The sequence below is a fragment of the Platichthys flesus genome, chromosome 20, assembly GCF_949316205.1.
Source record: "Platichthys flesus chromosome 20, fPlaFle2.1, whole genome shotgun sequence".
Lineage (NCBI taxonomy): Eukaryota > Metazoa > Chordata > Actinopteri > Pleuronectiformes > Pleuronectidae > Platichthys > Platichthys flesus.
In genome coordinates this window covers 9,957,717-9,972,420 of record NC_084964.1, presented here as the reverse complement: position 1 = coordinate 9,972,420, position 14,704 = coordinate 9,957,717, and positions in this window count along the sequence as shown.

Sequence of the window (14,704 nt, the reverse complement as noted above, 5' to 3'; positions counted from 1 at the left end):
CTCGCGCAATCCACTGTGTCACTGCCTAGGTGTCGGTGTGTGCCTCCCTCTGCTGCCCTCCCCTTGCTCCGTCCCCCTCCCTCTCTGCACCTCCACAGACATCCGAGGCAAGTGCACAGCATTCACACAATGTAGAGAGAGGTTCGCTCACACAGTCACGCTCAGTCTTTCTCTTTCTCCCTCCCTCTCTCTGTCCCTGTCTCACCGTCACTCTCCACCTGTTGAGGCTCCTAATACTGGGAAGTTAAAAGTTACACTGCTTGTAACCCCAAAATAACTAAAAAATAAACTAAAATAAATTAAAAAAAATTGAGAAGTAGAATGTAAACAAAATATTTCTCTTCCTGATTTAATAGATTTATTTAGCTTAGTTTAGTTCACAAAACCTAAATACAAAATACATAAATCCAATATTAAACATATGTGTGGGGTTTGGTAGAAACCAGTAATGGCTTAGATGAAAACCACACCCTAATAAACAAAACATAACATACAAAACATACAAAATGATCAATGCAGGATATATATTAGGGATATGAAATATATTTGCATATTATAGATAAGCAAAGTATAGCATATTATAGAAATCTTAAAATAAAATTCTTCTATTAATTTGGTTTTATGAACAAAAGTCAACAACTCAACTTGTCTTCAAGAAAATACCCGGAAAAGCCTTTTTCAACTCAATGATTTGTGTTTTAATCAGTTATCCCAGCAGGATGTTTTGAGTAGGAGGGGAGGATATATTATGAAAGTCAGGCTTCTTGATAAAACTCTTCCACTTTTAGACCCATGGCCTGCCCTCACATGAGCACTCTTGTGACAGCCACCCTCCCCTGCTCCTTTGCCTATCGCTCAAACTCCTGGCTTCCAATAGGCAGTTCATTAAACCCTTAATCCCCTTAGAGAGTTCATGGAACAGGCCAGAGTTGTGTTTTTTTTTAAGTATCCTTGCCTTTCCGAATCCCCCTGTGCCCCTTTCCCTTTTCTTTTTCGCTGTCTTTCTTTGGAACCCAGTGGTGTGGAGAGACCAGCTGCAGCTCCATCTCCTCCCCCGTTCACTTGTATCTCCAAAGTCACAGCCAACATGCAGTACTCTTTCATCGTTTCTGCTTTATTGGCCGACTCCAGGCTGAAATCTGGAATCTCTGACCTCCCCTAATTGATGAGCTTATAGCTCCCGCTCTGCATCTCCTCACGCTCCAGGGTTTTCCCTCAACCGGAGGTGGACTCTTCTCCATCCCAAGTGAAAAACTGCCCAGTGGGGAATGTAGTTCACAGAGCACATTCCACAGACTTACCAACACTGTCTTTGGCATGTAGAAAGACTGATGTTCTCAAGCGTGTTCGGCTCAGGTGTTGGGTTGGGTCAGTTGGGTTGGGTCAGTTGGGTTGGGTCCTTATGCTAACCTAGGCTAACTGGCTTCTTCCATCCATTCATTATCTATACTGTTTATAAGGTCACAACTGGAGCCAATCCCAGCTGACATTGGGCGAGAGGCTGGGTTCCCCCTGGACAGGTCGCCAAGAAATGATCTGTAAACCATCCTAAAGTTGCCATTTTAATTTTTTAAGATTAGGACCAAAAGATCATTCCCTCTCACAACACACCTATAGTCAATTAGTCTCCAAACCAAACCCCATTGTATGTCTTTGGACTGTGGGAGGAAACCAGAGTGCCCAGAGAAACCCCACACGCGTGCAGGGAACACATGCAAACTCATGAAGTGCTGGGATTCAAACAGCCAAGCTAATTACTGTAAGAGCTGTCCACTCTACCACTGTGTCACCCCTGTGACAATCATTTAAACCATGTTTAACTTAAAAATAATGCATGAAACAAAAAAGAGTGAAAACCCACAGAAACCAGCAGATGAAGTGCACTTTATCCTTCAACTCTTTTTCAGTGTAAATCCAGGCTTCTGCTTTGTGTTTGCGTTGTCACATCACCCTGCACGCCTAAAGATGAGCAAGCAACATGCCAGTGTATACAGTATCAACATCCTGCTGCTGCCTTATCAAGGCATAAATCTGTCACGGCGCCAACACTGAGCAGATCCATGCGATCGCTCAAATAAAAACCCATGGTGACCGCCCTGACCCGACACTACACACGTCGTGAGAGAGACATGAGTTGATGGGAATTTAAAGCAAGCGCACAACAATAAACTAGCAATCTGACCTCCACCTTTATTTCCCTGCGTGTGACTGATTCTCGTGCATTTTGCAAAAAGGGGTTGCTGAGCACCTGATCCTTTACCCCTCTAGGTTCTAAAACCAGCCATTTAAATCTGATAAGTGTCACTCCTGCAAAGTGACAGATGATACTGGCTTCTTCTATACTGTCAGAAAGAGATACATACATGGAGGACCATGAGGTATATATGTAAGTACACCATAAACTACTCTTTTCAAAATAGAGTTGCCAGTAATGAGAATGTGTATCTGATCACTTTTTCAACAAGAGTAGAGTTCAGTTTCAGCCCTTGAATATCGTCACAGTACCACAAGTTCCAGTTCTGGCCTTGTGTAGTCTCCAGACCCAGCTGTAAACCAACACCAGTCAGTGTGAGCTGTGGGGACAAAGACCCGAGTGCAGTTGCCGCTGCCCCCAGAGTCCTCTCCACTCTGGAACTTTTCGGTCTTACAGCCCACACAAAACACATGGAATGCAAATTACAATTTATCTCCTAACTTCCTGTTGTTTTTTTTTCACCACCAAACCTACCGCCACCCCCCCCCCCCCCCCCCTTTCATCCTCTTCTCCCGATTCCTCAGGATTTTGTTTCTGCCTCATACTCACTGTTTAATTGAGTAGGTTAATCCTACATAATTATATCATGTTCCCTGCTGAACTTTCATGCTGCTTTGTGGTTTGTCGCATACGTCACACGGCTCCTCTGAAGGCACCCTTTGAAACCGAGCTCTTTGGGGCGGGTGAGTGGGATGCCATGTTGAGTTCCTGATGTGAATATGTGATAACAGAAAGGGACATGCTATTGTAGAGCACTGTGGAGACGGCAGAGCATCACTACACTCCATTATAGCCCCATTACACTTATCTCTCTGACTTATTACTCTACTTATTCAGCGGGCTTTGTGTGAAATCCCCAGGCGGTGGTGTTGGAAAAGAACTTTGCAGTGCAACCTTGAAGCATGAAAATAAACCAGGTCTCAAAATAACTACATGTCAGCTTCTCATCCATTTCCTATGAATATTAAATCCACAGCTCCCCAGACCGATGAACTTTCACAAACCGAGCAGTACATTGGTTGAATATGAAACACAGCACGCTCTCTCACACCGAGTCCTCGCTGCACGCCGACGACAGAGACGAGCGTTGCCATGGAGCCGGGAGTTGCCATGAAGCCAGTATGTTGGGAGCGGTGGTCTGTGGAGGAAGACAGTGTGGTCTGTTTAAACTCCAGCCAGGACTCCTGCTGCGCTCGGATGACCTTTCACAGGAATAAAACATGATCCACTCTGTGCTGTCCACTCAAGCAGGAGGCAATACACAAATAATGTTTAGCTTTATAGCCATCCCACATTTTGGTTCTACTTCTATTTGATCTGTCGTTGGTAGGAAAGGAGAGATGGGATTCAACTTGATGGAATTGCAACATTGGACCACATATGCTGCTGTTATATACAATATCTCATGTGGAACAGCTGGTCTTTTGATATATGATATTCCTTCCAGTATTAAGGTTCTGCACACTGTATAAAAATGCATAGTAGAGTGCATACCTCCGCCAAGGCCCGACAGTCCCTTTTGAGACCGAGTTTAAATCACTGGATTCAGTGTGTGTGTGTCTGTGTGTGTCTGTGTGGGTGCATGTAGGCATGTGTGCGTGTACAAATCTGTAAGTATATATTTTCACGTTTGTTCATCTGAGTTAGGGGGTTGTATGTCAGCGTGCGTGTGTACTTTGAGTCTTTGATGTGTGTCTGTATGTAAATATCCATATGCTCACATTTGTTCATCTAAGTGAGGGGGCTGTGTGTGTGTGTAGCAGGAAGGAGATGCAGGAAGGGCTCTGGGACCCGATCGCGATCTCGCTGTTCTTCGGTTCTTCAGTTCCCGCTGAGGTGCAGGAATGTGTTGCCCGAGGTGGAAGGCTAGGCTCCAAACACTCTCCCACTGTCCGGTGGCACCTGTTTTTCAGATTAGCTTCCAAACAGACACACAGGGTGATGGCAGACAGCGGGACACAATCACTGTGCTGTGGACCCAAAACAGCTGTTACACAAACTCAAATAGTAAACTCTCCAGAATTTTTCATTTGACATTTTGGATTTATGATTATTTGTCTTCTTGCCAAGAGTTAGAAGGGGAGATCGACACCAGACTTACTAAATATAAAGCAACCACCATGAGCCAGGTCACAACCTGCCATATCTTGTTTGTCTAATCTGTACATGTTGTACATGTTCCAACCAGAAGGTCGGCGGTTCGATCCCAATCTTCCCCATTTGAATACTGAAGTGTCTTTGGGCAAGATAGTGAACCCTGGATTACCATTTAATCACTACTACAACAATTAAGAATGACACAACATGTTTATTAATGAGCTCTAGAAGTGCTAGTGTAAGTTGATGATGCTTTTGACATGGCAGAGCTAGCACTTTTTTCCGTTCCCAGTCTTTATTCTAAGCTAGGCTAACCTACAATAGCCAAGAAGAGCAAGTTGACGGGAAAGCACCAACCGGATGTTGCGTACTGAACCAAAGCATGGCTGCCTACACAGACAGACACAGAGCACAGACAGTACTTTCGTCTCCTGTACCAGGTGGACAATATAAATGCAGGACAAACTTGTAGAATTGTGGGAACAGCTTGTGTGCCTGTGTAATGTGTCCTGTTGTTTGTCCAAAATATAACACAAACGGCGCTAGTCCCCCACCATTTTTGTTTCTATCCTGCTTTATCCTCGGTTCGATCACGCAGGTCTCTGGAATTGCCACTCAGAAAGCGTGTGTTCAAACACCAGGTATGTGGTGCTCCGTCTCGACTGCATCATCATGTGTGCATTCTCACGATCAAAAGATAAAGAATCAGTGTATCTCCCAAAATCTCAAAATATTTCTTTAAAAGTTTTCTTGGCTACAGAATAGTAACATTCCAGAGCAGAACTTTTGTTGGAGATGAATTTCTTAATGGAGTTATAACTTGATAGAAATGTACTTAGAACTGGGCAGTTCATTCCTCCTCCATCCTCTTTTCATTTTTCAAGCACCAAGGAAAGAGAGTAATCCATTTTGGGAAAGAACATCACAACCAGTAGCAACAAACACCTTTTTGAAAAAATATCCTCTACGGTAAATGTTGCATTAACAGTTATAGGAATGTGTGTTTAATGATTCACTGAAGTCAGATTTGAATTAAAACACTGGCTGTTCAGTAGTGCACTCTCAGTAATGTTTAATCTTTAAAAAGGGAGTTCCATCAGCATTCCTTACTCTGCTCATAGAGACTCTTTGTGTTAAAACGAACAATTCAAAGCAGAGGAGTCGCAGGTAAAGAAAGAAATGTCTGAGTTTGATCTGGCTCTGTTCCCAGATGACTGATAACCTTGGGCAAAGGTCTCTGAGTCTGAAAGATTCAGAGACTCAATAACCTTAGCAAAACAAATTCTAAAACCAAACATTTATTATTCAACCTGTGCAGCTTTGTCGGGTATATATCAGGCAAGACTTTAAGGGGTAGGTGGATGACAGGGCTATCTCAATGGGTAATGACCTTTAGCCAGTCATAACAGGACTCTCACTGAGTTTTTTCTTCAGACCACCGAGTTATGAGGATTGGCTGCCGCACGAGCTCAAAAAGGTCACGGGAGCGTTTCACCTTTGTCAGGTTTTTCCCCTCCTCCCACGGGACAGGTTAACTCTGAATTTGATACTTAACAACCTGGAGAAGACCACACCGTCACTAGTGTGCATTGTTTACCAAAGGAGCAGTTGCCTGGGTCTGGGATCCTCTTTCAGAAAGGGCTGCATTACCTCTACAAGCACACTGCAGAAAAACAAAAACGTGAGGCGACATGTTAAAAAAAAGAAATCTTTGTGTTCGTCCTACCTGGTTTATTTGCAATGCAGATTTATTTCATGGTGAATGTTATTCATCAAATTAAACCGAATTTACTTCATTACCGTTCATGTGTGTGGGTCATATATAAGTTTGAATTATTTACTTAACGTTTTTTTTTTTCTTCTCATATTTAACATGTCTGCTATTTTTAGGTCTGTGAGGCTATCGAAACAATTTTCAGAACCAAGTTAACAATTTTCAAGTTCCTTGTGTGTTCACACACACTGGTCCAATAAAGTGCTACATATGCCATTTACGCTCAATTATAGGGTACACAACAGCTTTTGTTGTTGTTCAAATATAAAAGTTTTAAGCTTTAATATCAGGTGATGATGCGCAATATTGGATCACAAATGTCTGGAAGCTACACTGACAAACTGGATATTTATATCTACATTCACTTGATCCAATTGTTAACAGCCTCACTATTCCTCACCGTGGATAAGAGGTGAATATATGGGGCAGTTAATCTGATGCACGAGGCTGTGACCAGGCCTAATGTAATCTCGCCGACAGGCCGTTGAATAATGACACAATCTGGAGGGTAACTGCAGTAAATCTGACCAGCACACACAAACACGAGCTCACTCCCACACTGCTCATCTTCCCTCCTGTGGCAAAGTGAGTTGCTATGATTTACAATGCTCCTTACAAAGCCTCCTTCCTGTCTGTGCGGCATATAGGCTGCTTGAATGGCCGACCCCTGCATTTCACTGGTTCCCCGAGACCTCCTGTAAACAAACATTTTTTTTTCGGTCTTTTGATCGGCTGTTTGCAGTCGATCCCAAGTAACCACATGGTGCCACTTTGTTTATGACTGGGCGTCGGTGACCGGCGAGTTCATGTAGGAACATAAAAGGATGTTTTTCTTTTTTTATTGAGCACATGTGTGTTGGTTTTCGAAAGATAAACACGGTGGTCGTGGTCTATTTGTTTTGAATGAGTGGAGAGTGGCAGATGGTTCAGATTTGATTGGTAGTAAAACTGCTATCACGTGTGTGGGTGTGTGTGTGTTTAGGTGGTTGAGTTTCAACAGTAGAAGCAGTATGTGTGGACACTGTTTAACTGTACAATCCATAGACTGTGTTTGAAGATGGATGACGTGTCTCCTCTTCCTCCCACTATCAGGCAATGAAGCTTAAATATCTCGGATACGAATGCCGCCATCTTGCACTTTGTGACCAACCTGCAGCCGGCCACGAGGTGGCGATCAAGACATTTTGGCTTAGCTTTTTGTCGTCCATCTCTATATAGGATCTATGGTACAATCATTACAATTTTAGTTGGTAGAGCTGTTTAAATGTGTTTGAATAGTGCTGAATATCACTTTCAATCTCTACGTTAAAAACATAACAACAGGTGTGGGTGTCTTTCCTGTGCAGGCTCTCATTTGTGGAGGATTTGAGCGGAAGTGTGTGAAAACCCACAGAGGCCATGCCTGCAATTTGTGTGTTCAGCTTCCTCTCAAGCGAGTGCATGAATCCACTCCAGTCCCCTTTAATGTGTGTGCGTGTGTGTGTATGTGTGTGTGTGTGTGTTTGAGAGAGAGTGTGTCTGTGTGTATGTGGGTGGGTGTGTGTGAATACAGAGCCAGGCCCTTTGTTTCCGATGAAAAAAATGGGGGGCTTTACTCTACAGACCTGCACATTTTCCACTCAATTGAATGGCCCTCTCAGATCATTAAGTGTCCATTCATTAGTGAGGGACACTGGTGGGGGAATCGGCGGCAAACCAAACACAGAGAGGCCTGGCTGGGGGGGGGGGGGCACTGTCCCTCACACTGTGGCCTGTAACACTGTGGGTGGCGGGAGCGTTCATGTGTAGCACCTGAGATATCGTGCTCCGATGTGGTCGCAACTTCCATGAAAGCTTTTAATCATTAACATTTATTGTGAACTAGCGTGGTACTAAGTAGAGCGTTGTCTAGTTCTTATAGCTGTTATACATTGATGCTTTATGGGAAACAATGAGTGCACTTCATAGGGAATCCAAAAAAATCACCAAATCACCATGGTATCAAGATCCTATTGATACACACGCTCAACCAATCATAAGTCAGTCTGAGCTGTCAATCATGTTGTTTCACCTTGTTTTTATAGCATCAAATAAATAATTAAAACCAGACTTACTGGAAAATTTGCTCCGAACTAGCTCAAATGACAGAAACCAACAATTTACTTGATTTGCACTGTCCCATCTGCTTCCATGGAGGTGCCAGGGTTCATGACCTATACTGCAATCAGCCGCCAGGGGGCGTTTAAGGAGCTTTGGCTTCACTTTAAGGGAGCCATCATGTCGTCCATCTTTATAAACAGTGGATAAATAATGAATGTCAATATAGAATCTCATTCAACCCTGTCAGATGAACCTATGTTGTGCTGTTATATGCTATTTTGATTTCATTTATTTTGACCTTGTACAATTTGCTTCTTGCTACCTTGCTTACTAGTTCCCATGCACTCACAACACCCAGTGTGCACGTCTTACTGCAGAATCAACAAGTGAATATAATGTAATTTCTGTATTTTCATAGTTGAGCTAATCCACAGTGTTTTTTGCTGCCTGTGCAAAATACATGTGTTGCTCAAGCAGCTGCAGAAACTACCCTTGAGGTACCCTGAGAATCACAGCTCAAGGCCGGGCAGTCCCTCATGTGAATCCCCTGTTTCCTAGACTGCACGTCATTTTGTCATCCCCCCCCTGCGGACACCAGATCCAGTATAAAGACCTGCAAGGGAGACGAGGGGGGAGGGCTGAGGATGGGAGGCAGCTCATCTCCTGGGGCTAAATGTTAATGCAGAAACCTACTCATGGTCAGGTGGATTAGAGCGTCTTGTAGTCTGACGCCCTTTGTTTCAACCTGACTTTACAGCCCGACTGACTCACTGTGCCACATTTGATTTAGTGGCGATGACTGCAAGTTTACAAGTTGGAGATGAGAAAGCATCGCTGAGGTTTTTGTGTAAGCTGAGGAGGGAAAAGTGGGCAGAACGGGAACTCCCAACATCTGCTGTGCTCAGGCATGCCCAGAAAAATGACAGCTCTCGACCCAGCGTGAACAAGCCCACCAAATAACTAGGTGGATGTTTCACACAGGACTGTGATTAACCTCTCTACAGAAGACTCCCAGCCAGGCATTCGAGTACATACGAATTTTGTTTAAGACAAATACCTACATCAAGGTTTTGGATATCCTTTAAGTGTGCGTCATAATGTTGTGAAAGTTGAAACCTTTTCAATTTAATAAGTTATTATTATTAGTTTATAATTTATATGTAATTGGAAATTTAAATGCCACAGGTCTTATCTAACCTTTCTTCTACGGTTATGTAAGTCTTTTTCATCCTGAGATATTTGTATTGTTTTTACTGTTTTATTTTAAGTTTATAAAAACATGCTCACTCATTTGCTGTGTATTTGACTCTCATAGAGCTGATGAGTTGCACATCATACCAAGGAGCTGAAAGGAAAGGTGTGCCGAAAATGCATGAAGCAACTGACTCAGACATTTTTGTTCTCACGCACAGTCCACCCAGAAAATTCCAGGAAAATGTCCAATGGATTATGTCCTAAAACAGATCTAGTGGGAAAATTGATGATAGGCATTAGTTAGACTCAGATGTTATACTAGGGGATTTTTATATTTTCTCAAGATGTATATAAATAAACTTTATTTATTTGGAGTCTTTAAAGACTGTTTACGTGAGACTTAAGCTGTTGGTGTTAAAGGCACTTCTTTTCACACCATTTTCACAAGACTGTAATGAGGGCAGGATGAGGGAAAAAGGGAAGGGAAAACATCTGATTGTGTTTTGATTGAGCGGTCTTATTCTGCTTGCAGATAATCAGCAGATAGAGGAGAGCTGTTTCAACTAGTCCTCCGTGCATCTCCGTCTGAGCCAAAACAAACAGGCTTGGATTAGGGTGGAGCTTCCTGTGAGAATCCTGGGAGAGGGCATCTCAAACTGGAAGACTCTCAGAGAGTGTATCTGTAACCAAGGCGACATATGCACTCTCCAGTGATAAGCTCCAACAAGTGGGTGACAAAGGGGTGAGGGGTCAAGATGAACTGTGGGATACTGCGGTCTTGGAGTCATGGGACACTGAGACATTTGCAAACCTTAATGAGCATCACTGGGATAAAATTTAAAGGATATGTTCTAAAATATGAATACACATGCTACCAATAAATCCTCAACCCCAAAACAAGCGAGTTAATGCCTTGTTCATTCCGTTGGCTTGCAGCCCACTCACACAGGGGCCTCAGTGAATACGGAAGTTTGAGTGGACGGCGAACAAAGAGGGAGTAATCAAAGAGGTCTCTCTCTCTTTTGATCACTCCCTGGACAGCTGTTTGTGCAGGCCACTCGTACTCACTCCCTCTTGGCAGAGTGGTGCCGTGGAACAGATGCATTCGTGTCAGTGAGGGGCTGCCAGGATGGGGACACTTGTGCGGATGCCTCTGTGCAGCATCTGGTGCCGGTGCCAGCTGACTGAAAATGGTGGAGAGGACCATTAGGAGGTGATGAACGGAATGAGGAGCAGTGGGTGGCAGCAGAGAGAGAGAGACGTCAAAGGGAGGAGAAGATGCCACACAACTTAAAGGAGACATACTATGTTCAAAGGAAAATTCATCATTTAAACTTGGGTTATTACTTTAAAAGGTTTTAACGCTCAGAAAACACATAATCATTCTCTTACTGTCCATTGCTGTAGCTCTTCTTTTCAGCCTCGGTATGAAACACTAGGTTTTTTCTCCTGTGTCTTTAAAAATCATTGTGTCCATTCTACAATCATGAAATTCAGAACTTTTATACAGCTTTGTTGATGTTGTGATGATTCAATCAGGAGCTGAGATGTTCATGTGAGGATTCAGTTCTGGGTCGTGTCATGTTCGTTATATTTACGTGGGTGTGTACAGATGCAAATATAAGCTTGTGTCGCTTTAAATGTTGCTGGTGCAAGTAATTTTGGTGCGCCATTTTCTCCTTTCCTTTCATAAAGGATGGTCCAATCTTTCCTATGCTCAAGGTGATAAGTTAGGATTGAAGCTCCTTTCCTTATCATTTAGAAAATTCGAACAGCTCTTATTACGGCGGCCGGGGAAATACTACCCGGTCATTTCACATATTTTGGAAGGTTCCTCAGTAAAATACTCTGGGAGAGAATACTTGGGGCTTTGAAAGTTGCAGATGTACACAAAACACAACAATAAAACACAACACAGGAAAGAAGAACTGAAAAAGCATCATATGCGTCGGTCTTTAATAAAGAACAACGATGGACAGATGACACAGGAAATTATTGTTTTACAAAGAATGCGTCACATCTTTATGAGGTCATCTTGTCTTATCTATATAAAACACACACACACACACACACACACACACACACACACACACACACACACACACACACACACATTCCGTTGGCTTGCAGCCCACTCACACAGAATGTACACACATACTCACACATACACTAGTAGGTTTCCAGGCTGCCAGCCCACAACAGTGCTGGGCCGGACAACACAATTAGCACAGGCCACTGTTGCAAAAGCTGATTGACATGGAATGTTGTTCCAGGTCAGAGGCCTGTTGTCTCCATAGAGGAGGTTGTTTTGTTTACATCCCCACATCTAATCAGAGTACAGAATGAATATTTGCATCATGGACATTAGGAGGTCTGAATAAAATAACTTAATTTATCGTGGAATATACGATTTTTCTGACAAAGAGTCAAATAACATAAAGTACTTACTGCAATAAAATGTGCTTCACCAGTGTATTGTGACCATTGATTCTAGCAAATCATACAATTTTGGCTAGTTTTCAGTTACCCATTGTAAAGCCCTATGAGGCAAATTGTGATTTGTGAACATGGGCTTTATACATACAATTATCTATTTTGTTACTTTAATCTACATTTTATTATAACATCCAGCCAAATGATATGCTAGACAATATGACAATATGATCAGTATCCCAATAAAGTTGAATCACGACTCAACCACAACTTTACTTTATATTACAGTTCTGATAAATATTATGAAAAGGTGCAGATTCTTGTGATTTTCAGTGTGAGATGCAGATGTTTAGCTGAAACACAGAAAATGTACTCCTTTAATGAAAAACAAGCCTACGAACATACATATTCACATTAAATGGGACCAGTCCTGAATATGTCACAGGGTGAAAGGAAGTGTGTTAACTGCTGAGCATGACTGAAGAGAGACAGTTGTCATTAGTAACCCATTAGAGGCATCAGATGGCCGATAGCAGCAGAACCTCTCTGTCTCCGTGAGGGTGGAAGCAGCTCCACAGGGGAACATTTAGCCGTGCTTTAGAAGGTGTTTTGGATATCTTTATGAACATGTGTGCGTGTGTGTGTATTTAAGGAAAAGGTCATGACCTTTTTACATCTGGCCACATGTGTATTCCATTAGCTTACTGACTTCCTTCGCAACTGGGGACCCCTAGGACCACATTAATCAGGTCTTACCTGCATGTTTCTTTTCTCTGGTGGTTTTAAATGTGCAACAAACACACACACACACATGCAACATCTTTGCACAACACAGTGTCTTGGTGTGAAGAAGCCTGAGAACAGCGCAGGGCCTTGCTGGTTCCATGTAGCTGAGCCAACTTACAACATCATTGGGAGGCTGGAAAAATCATTTGTTCCAGGAAAATCCCATCTCACGGCGAGTATTTTTAGTTTGGAGGGATGGGAGCGTACAAGTAGCTGCTGGTTTCAGGGGAAAGCCTTGTATTTCACTTTGAGCCATTATTCTTTTCATGCAGCTCAACCTTTAGCTTGATGCATTTCTCTCTTCTCGTAAACAGTATCTGGAAACATTTGGAGTAAAGACTGACAAGAGTTTACTCTTGACATAGTGAATAGCATCAGGTGATTTTCATGTCTGCACGATACACTGATGGTTCAAAGTCCTTGACTCATTGCCGTCTTCTCTTTTTATCTCTAATCAGGACGGGAGAGGGAGGGATGGAGAGCCAGAGAAAGAGAGAGTTAATAGACTTCCGAGTCTCCCACTCATGAGAGGCCACTGACTCCCACTGTTCAATTAGATCAGCACAAACTAGCCAGTGGCGTTTCATTATCCCGGGGAGCTCGGCGCTGTTGCCTTGAGATTTTCAAAGGGAGATGAAATTGCGTGGATGGTTGCGGGGGTAGGCGATGCACCGAGTTTGTTTAAAGTCTAAACATCCTCTGCAGTGTAGGTGTGTGCACACTGCTGCGCTGGTGGGGATCCATATGAGTTGTTTATTTGTGTAGTGGTTAAATACAGCATTCACTGTGGCTATAGACGTCCTTATAGTTCAAGTCAAGTCAACAACCACAGTAGATCATAGAGCTGCACGATAAAAGAACACACAAATAACACAACAACATAACAAATGAATGATCTTTACTGGAAGCCAATGCAGAGATGTCAGTCCAGATGAGCTGCTGTGTCTCTTCCTGAGTTATCAGTGTGGCAGCAACATTCTGCACCAGCAACACACATGACAGGGACGGACTGGCTAATGCACAAATAAAGTGAATTCATCCACAATCAAGTTAAGGCATTTGAAACAACCCTCAGGTCACTAAAAGAGGGGAAGTGTTTCAGTTGATTGAGGTTTCTTAGTTATAAATTAAAAAGCCTTCAAATGTAAAAAAAGCCTGATAAAAACATTGGATGACACCATTCTGCTCCTGTGGTGTCATCAAAGTGTCCCTAAGACACTTTGACTGGAAATGGTGTCATTTACACCATGTTTTAAGCCTCAATATCCTCCTACAAAGCCACATTCGTATTTGTATGCAAAGTTTTTCACCCCTGAAACTCCAAAAGTGTAAACTTGACTCAAAAACGTCACTGAATTTCAGAGCTGGGTCAAAGATCTGAAGCTCAGTAGGTTCTAAGTCTATACATGTTCAGTGTGTGTGTTTTTTGTTACTCTTCTATAACAAACAGGTGTAGGGCATTTCTGAATGTAACCTACAGGCCCTTGAAGCTTTCAGAGAGTGTTCCCCGGAGCACAGGAAAACAGAATGTACAATATTCCTCTTGAGCGTTTCATAACAGTCTCTGAAGTCTGGATCAGGAAGGCCGGAGCTGATATTTTCAAATTGAAAAACCGATGGAGGCTGCAGGGCGAAATGCTGAGAAAGAAAATGTCCATCTTGTACATGAAGTGATAAGTTTTCAGCCTCCGTCTTCCTGTCAAGGTCCTGAGAAATGTACTAGACTGGTATGTCTGTGATTCTCACACATACTTTGTGTCTGAGGGTCACTGCCATCGGTGTTTCTCTGTTCGGCCTCAAGCACTTCCCTTAATCACACTGATAACCGAGGAAGATTTGAGCAGTTCAAAATTGGAGGGAAATTGCTTTCGCTGAAGGAAAATGGCTTCATTTGTAAAGTACAGAACAAAAGCTTTTATTTTATTTTATTTTCTAGACAGTGATTAGACCTAGTTAGCCAGTAATTGCTGGGTTTTCACTGCGCCGGGTCTGAGCTCTTGTTGGAGCCGAGCCAGCTGCTCCACTTTTTACTCACTGCCACAAGAAAAAGTACAAAACATGTCCCCAAACGGTGTCTCGTGTTACTG